Source organism: Lissotriton helveticus, chromosome 1_1 (genome assembly GCF_964261635.1).
Source record: "Lissotriton helveticus chromosome 1_1, aLisHel1.1, whole genome shotgun sequence".
Classification (NCBI taxonomy): Eukaryota; Metazoa; Chordata; class Amphibia; order Caudata; family Salamandridae; genus Lissotriton; species Lissotriton helveticus.
In genome coordinates, this window is record NC_136057.1 from 735,069,764 (window position 1) to 735,077,844 (window position 8,081).

Consider the following 8,081-nt stretch of genomic DNA (forward strand, 5'->3'; position numbering starts at 1 on the left):
AGCTGCAGCTATTACAGAAGCCATTGTGAAAAATAGGTCTTGCTCTCTGGAAGTAGAAAGTAAGAATGAGGTAAAAACAAGGAGGGGTTTTCATCATTTGGGAAAAAAAATAGTTCTAAACCAATGAAAAGTGTTATTTTTAGGTCACATGACCTAGCCTAACAACATTAGGAAACCAAAAGTGAAATGAACCAATGAAAAGTGTTATTAACAAGTCACATGACAAATCACATGACCTGTTATGCTTACGGTACGCGCTCCGCGCCGCGCCCCGGATCGCTTCCGGGAAGCTGCGCTTCGCGCTTCGCTTCGCGGACCGGAGCGCTTCCGGGTGCGCTGAAGCGGCGCGTCATATGACGCATTACGCAACAACGCGATACTTCGCGATTACGCGATGCGTCACGATGTTATTTTCGAACGTGGCAGTTGCGCAAACGGAACGTTTACCAGTTCGCGGACCAGGTCGCGGCAAGAAATTGAGCTAACGGGAAGCTACCCGGTTCGCGACCGGAAGCGAAACAAAAAAATATATAAAAAAAAATACATTAAAAAATTGTATTAAAACATATAAAATATATATTTCGATTTAAAGAAGAATACATTTTAAAGCTTTTGATATTTGCTATTAAAAATCCATTGAAATTCACTGAAAAAACCATAGGTTATACACCATATATAGTTAGGAATTAGCATTTACAAAACCTTGAAAATTCACTGAAAAAACCATAGGTTATAGACCATATATAGTTAGGAATTAGCATTTACAAAACCTTATTTTACTCACACAAAACCATTGAAATTCCATATATAGTTAGTTGCACTAACTATATATCGCGCACCCGCAATCCATGCTGATGATGTCACATATTACATCATTCATGACATGGTCAGTGACATCACTGATGACATCACTGATGACATCTCAAATGCCGAAATGCATCATGCCTTAAAGCTGTGTGATTAAAGCGTTTCCACACTTTCTCCCCGTGTGGCCTCCTCCTTTTCCTGACTGGAGAGGTTCTTTTGTTTGTTTCCACGCTGTCCAGTGGCGTGTAAGGAGGTCCCGTCCTGCCAAGAGGTTGAAGTACTGCTGGAGTCTGCTTTTGCAGTTTGTTTGTTTCCCGAGGAATCGGATTACTTCAACCCGCCTCAAGGAGTGAGAAATTAAAGGGCTGCTGTTCACTACAGTTCGTGACTTCACGTGGGGCAGGTTACATTGTTCTCCTGCTCACAGCCTGATTGATCTCCATTTCACGAGGCTGGGACGTCTATGGGGAGATAAGGAGGCGTTTTTGGACACTACGTCATCTAGGATCCTTTCATCTCGGACACTCTGCGCCAGTCCTGCCCAGCAATAGACTTCACCTGGACAGAATTCATCATGTCCATCCCCGTGCAGCATCCATCCCGGTGAGGTGGTTTGTGGGAGTTGTAGTGTACATTACACTGCTTCAGATGCGCAGTCATGTGACAGGGGTGTGCTGGTGCTCTCACCAATAGGAGAGCACAGGACTATTTTAAAGCGCAGGTGGAGCAGTATCCTAATCTCTACAGTGGCATCCGAAGAAGGCTTTGTAAGCCGAAATGCATCATGCCTTAAAGCTGTGTGATTAAAGCGTTTCCACACTTTCTCCCCGTGTGGCCTCCTCCTTTTCCTGACTGGAGAGGTTCTTTTGGTTGTTTCCACGCTGTCCAGTGGCGTGTAAGGAGGTCCCGTCCTGCCAAGAGGTTGAAGTACTGCTGGAGTCTGCTTTTGCAGTTTGTTTGTTTCCCGAGGAATCGGATTACTTCAACCCGCCTCAAGGAGTGAGAAATTAAAGGGCTGCTGTTCACTACAGTTCGTGACTTCACGTGGGGCAGGTTACATTGTTCTCCTGCTCACAGCCTGATTGATCTCCATTTCACGAGGCTGGGACGTCTATGGGGAGATAAGGAGGCGTTTTTGGACACTACGTCATCTAGGATCCTTTCATCTCGGACACTCTGCGCCAGTCCTGCCCAGCAATAGACTTCACCTGGACAGAATTCATCATGTCCATCCCCGTGCAGCATCCATCCCGGTGAGGTGGTTTGTGGGAGTTGTAGTGTACATTACACTGCTTCAGATGCGCAGTCATGTGACAGGGGTGTGCTGGTGCTCTCACCAATAGGAGAGCACAGGACTATTTTAAAGCGCAGGTGGAGCAGTATCCTAATCTCTACAGTGGCATCCGAAGAAGGCTTTGTAAGCCGAAATGCATCATGCCTTAAAGCTGTGTGATTAAAGCGTTTCCACACTTTCTCCCCGTGTGGCCTCCTCCTTTTCCTGACTGGAGAGGTTCTTTTGTTTTTTATATATATATATATATATATATATATATATATATATATATATATATATATATATATATATATATATATATATATATATATATATATATATACATATACATATATATATATATATATATATATATATATATATATATATATATATATATATATATATATATATATATATATATTTGGTCACTGTGTAAACTACCTGCACACAGAATAACCTGGGAGTGTGTTTGTCCTGTGAGAGTTAAGTTTGAGGTAATTGGCTTTGTCGCAGCTTCACCGATACAATGTGACACCACTACATTGGTTCGCAGGTTAGGAGCAGAGAGCAGAAAAGTGGATTATATATCGATATATAATCCACCCTCTGCTCCAGACCTCTGAACCTCTGCAGTGGTGTCACGTTGTATCGGTGGAGCTGCAGACAAAGGCAAGTGAAGTAAGTGAATATTTTATTGTATGTGGTTAATTAAAACCTTTACAAAAATTTGCAAAGATAATTTTGCATAAAACCATTAAAATAAAGAAAAATAAAACAATTTGACATTTGCTGAAATCAAAGTCTTTTGTTATCCTCAATCCTTTAGTTTGGTACCATTATTCGCCATTTTTTCAGTTTTCATTAGTTGGAGGCTCACCTTCTGAAGGAATCTGGTGGCCCGACAGGCTGTCTGCAGCTGCTGGCTGTTCAATGCCAGCATAACTGCCGGCCGACATGTTCTGACTTGGAATGAGCGAAATATGTGCAAGAGATAGTAACGTCTCAATAACCTGTGTCCTGTGAGAGTTAAGTTTGAGGTAATTGGCTTTGTCGCAGCTTCACCGATACAATGTGACACCCCTACATTGGTTCGCAGGTTAGGAGCAGAGAGCAGAAAAGTGGATTATATATCGATATATAATCCACCCTCTGCTCCAGACCTCTGAACCTCTGCAGTGGTGTCACGTTGTATCGGTGGAGCTGCAGACAAAGGCAAGGACCTCAAACGTAACCCTCTCTGGCGTGACCTAGTAGGCTAACATGGTGGACATGCTGTTGGAGAGCTCCCCACAGTCCTCTAACTCTTCCATAATCATCCTGCCCACATTGCACCTAATTTCAACCCGAACAGCCCCAAAGACAGCTGTAGTAGAGTAGACTGCCCTGGGGCAGCGGAGTGGCTGGTTGTCCGTGCGAGGCCGGGTACAGACCGGTGATGCATGGTAGCGGTGACCTTAGGCCTGTGACTGGGGTCTGTAGCGGCCGCTGCAGGATCCTTATTTGGACACGAAGAGGCACTGGCAGCAAACTGTGCCTTGAGTAGCCGAGGGACTCATCTATTGACTGTAGACTGCAGCCGGCGGCGGCCCTATATGTGGAGTTTGCTTGGCCCTTGCCGCCACTGCGGCTGGAGGTGATCAAAGGGGGACCACTGCAGTCTGTGATGTCGGGGGCCCCTGGGTAACTGGAGAGCCCCTTGCGCTGTGCCTGGCACTGAACCACCTGGGCTGAGAAGTTGGCGTTGGAGTGCATTTGTAGTAGAGTGGGCCCCCGCGCTACATATTATATACAGCAGGGTGGGGTGTCCACACCCAGCTACATCTTCCCCTTGGTATAGATGGATTTGCAATACTCCTGGCACACTTTGCAGAGATCTTGGAGTGTATTTAGGGGCCAGACAAATCGTTGCTCTTGGAACTCACACTTGCTGGTGGCGATGAGTGGGCTGGTGAGAGTTCACATTCAAGAGACTTGTGTCCTGGGGACTGGGTGGAGGTGTACAGAGTCTGGCTGGAAACCCTGTTAGGTGGCCGTGTCACAGCCAGTCCTCTGGCTATGGAGGCAGCCCGGCCAGTTCCTGGGGCAGCTTGTAGTCGAGGACAGGCCGAGGCTAGGAGATCTACATCCGGCATATTCCTCTGTCTGGCCCCTTTTCAGGAGAGCCCACAAGGCCCTATCGGCAATAGAATAGAGGAGTGACACCCTTGATTGCAGACTGCTCGTGCCGCCCGTTGTAGTCTTGGTTAAGGGTGGGGCAGGTCATGCACAACCCAAGACATCAGAAGAAATACTCAGGAGGCAATTGCAGGGTGCGTCATTACCATGACCAAGGACAAATTGCCCAGCACTGCCACCAAGCAGAGAACCATGGATAAATTCATCGATGTCTGCACCCCTGCTCCAGACTCAGGGGTGTCTTCAGGGACCATTCCTGACAATGCTATGTTAGTTCCGATGCTACCCTTTTGCATCAAGATCTCTGGAAATCAGTGCAGAGGATCACGGAGGTGAGACTCGGGTGTCAGGTGTGGAAGATTCAGTGGTATCTCGTCAGCAGAAAGTCATCACTCTTGTGGTCATGGATAAATAATTGGCTGCATGAGTAGAAGACGCAAAGTGCTGTGCCCAACGCAATAACCTCTGGTTTGTGTGCTTCCCGGAGGGATGCGAAGGTACCTCCATGGCCAAATGTTTAGCACTATGGCTCCAATTGATAGTACCCATGGAGTCCCTCTCACCATGCTTCATGGTGGAGAGAGCTCACAGGGCATTGGGGACGAAAGCTCCCCAGGGCACGTGGCCATGTCCAGAGACCACAAAGATTCGTAATTTCAACAACAGAGATGCAGTTCTAAAATACATACGGAGGCAAGATAAAATCCTTTTTGAATTGAATCACATCATGATATTCCTGTACTATACAAAAATGGTCCAACAGCAGCACCAATCATTCATAGCAGCGAAGCGACTTCTGCAAGACCTCAAAATACAATACATGCTGCTGTATCCTGCTCATCTATGGGTTGTCTTCAACTCTCAGACCATATTCTTCGACACCCCAGAGGATGTCTTTACACAGACATATAAGAGTGAAATTGAAGCCTCACTCTCTGCCGCAATTGGACTCAGATACGTCCCTTAGCAACAGACGCAATCATTCCATTAGGTCTACAGTCAAGAGTTGGAACAAGTCCCTCTCGTCCTGGAGGAATATGAGCCTCGACGATTAACTTTAGAGGGCCATCGATGATCTAATGTACCAATGTACCATGACGACATCCCATCATGACATGTTCGATCTGATGCCAACTGCTTTGCCTAAGAGCCCGATGTTATCTGTATATTCTTACTGTGCATATATCTGACTGCACCCCTAGAGTAAAACAGGTGGAGTTTCTCTAGAAAGGACAAATTATTGGGTAACAAACATGGGTATTCTTTGGTGGGGTCCTATACCTTGCCCTCGTTGGGGTCGGGAGATGATCCCTTCTGCAACAGATACTTCTTTGTTCTTGAAGTATAAGGGATGCGGGATGGGGCATGAGGATTGTTTGAATGCTCTTTTTGTTATGACAATGCACAGCTCTGGTGCTCACTCACTCATCGGTCCATATGCAGATGTCCGATAGAGGCCCACATTAGTAGGTGATGACTGATGTAGATCCCGTAGAGTCTCTGTGTTCTTACATGGAATATCCGGGGAGTTTGGATAAGATTAAGCTAGGTGCTGTGTTGAAGCAAGCCTAGCGACTCTAGGTGGACATTCTCCTCTTGCAGGAGACACATCTCCAGGGATCCAAGGTCCCGTGCCTGGCCAGGTGTGTATACACACAGATGTTTCACTCAGGGTTTGTGAGGGGAACAAGGACCCTTTAAGTCCACCAAGGTGTGGGTGCATGGCCACAGTAAATATGAGATAGTGACTGGCACATTGTGTGGGGAGTCTCTTACACTCAGGAATGTGTATTCCCCGCCTCCATTGGGGCAATCTTTTGTGGACCGCATGCTTGGCCTATGGAGAGACCTGCCAGGTAGTGTCTCAGTGATAGAGGGAGACTGGAAGATGTAATGCAAGACGAGATTGACAGATGGCGGGCCGAGAGAGGGGACATGGGCACTTAGGGGTCCAGGTTGGGATCTTTAGCATTTGCGCTGGGCTGAACGGATGTATGAAGGGCTTATCATCCAACTGAAGCTGGTTATACATATTATTCGACGATTCATGGATCCTCTCCTAATCTAGACTACCTGCTAGTGCCCACCAGATTCACACACAGACTAGCTGAGGTCGATATATTGGCCGGAGGACTGTCTGACTATTTCCCAGTAGTACTTAAGCTCCATGTGGGTCTGGAGCATCCACCTTTTCGATGGTGCCTCTTACCCTGGCATCTTCGAAACCTGGCATACAAGACACTCCTCTACCGATCTATTACAGAATATTACTTCCTTAATACGGAGGTGGCATCCTCCTAAATGATAATTTGGGGAGCCATGAAACCAACACTCAGGGGGTTCATAGCAGTTTTTGCATGGGAGAGCGTAGGTGTAGAACCCTCACATTGTTGGAACTCGAGGCGCAAATGCACACATGAAGAACATGGCTGTGAGCGGGAGGGCAAGGTGGTGTGGAGACAACTAGACCTGATCCAATCGCAATATCACCAACTGCTACTAGATGATGTTAAACAGGCATGAAATTCCTCACAGAGCCACAAATATCAATGGGGGAACAAAGCAAGTAAGATGCTGCATCAACTTTACCAGGCCACGTATGCAGCCCCCCAGTAACAGTGATACAGGAAGTGCAGGGCTGATGTCCGGTTCCAAGGCTGTGGCACAAAGCTTTGCTGAGTACTTCAGGGAGTTGTATGCCCAGCGAGATGTGGTAGAAACAGAACATATAATTGATTTAAGTCAGGCTTTACCTCCCAGATCTCTACCCAATGCTGCCCAAGCATAGCTGGACGAGTTGATCACTTAGGAGGAAATATCAGTGGTTCTGGTGGAGCTGCGTGCTGGAAAGGCCCTAGGGCCCAATGTCTTCCCGGGCAAGTTTTTAAAAACATATTTGCCACAACTAGGGAAACATATGTAAGGAGTGATACATGCCGCGCTTGATGAGTCACAGCTTCCACCAGATTGGCGGCATGCTGAAATTTTCCTATTTCTTAAGCCAGGTCGTCCACCAGCCGTACACCCATCCTACCACCCAATTTCTCTTCTGAATATTGAAGTAAAACTTCTAGCGAAGACTACGGCCAGTAGGCTGATAAAACATATGCCTGACCTGGTCCACTTTGATCAGGCAGGCTTCTTGCCCCACCAACCTACATGTTACAATATTAGACGTATCCACAATGCTTGGGCCTTGGCTGACCGATTAAAGTCACCGCTTCCACTGTCCTTGTCATCTAGATCCGCCATTTTCAAAATGGATCTCCTTGCCTCATATGGTATACCAACTTCAGAACTACCTCTCCGCCATGCCTCCATCCTGGTTCCGACAGGTCAATACAGTTCTGAGTCAATTCTTATGGTGGGGAGGAGAATCGCGTATAGTCCTTCTGACCTGTTTTCAGTCCACATATTGTGGGGGCATTGCTGCTGCTGATGTTCAGTCCTACTATACTGCCTCTCACATACAGATTATTAATGATTGGTGGTATGGTCCTCAGGAGGATCCAGCCTATGCCACAGAACAATGGGCAATACCTCTGTGCTCACCTTTCTATACAGCGGAAGGGAAATGGCATTGTTCCCCCCTGTTACTAGGGTAGTGATCACCATATGGAGATGATACCTCCATAGGATGGGGTGGTGGGGAAGACTTAAGCAGGAGACACTGTTGTGGCAGGTCATCTACCTTCGTCAGTTGGCCCACTTGAGGGGGTTTAAAAAATGGGACACCATCTGCATTTCCACGCTAGGTGATATCATGCGATGCACAGTGCTTAAATTGTTTCAGGAGATGCAAACCAAATGCCAGCTGCACCGT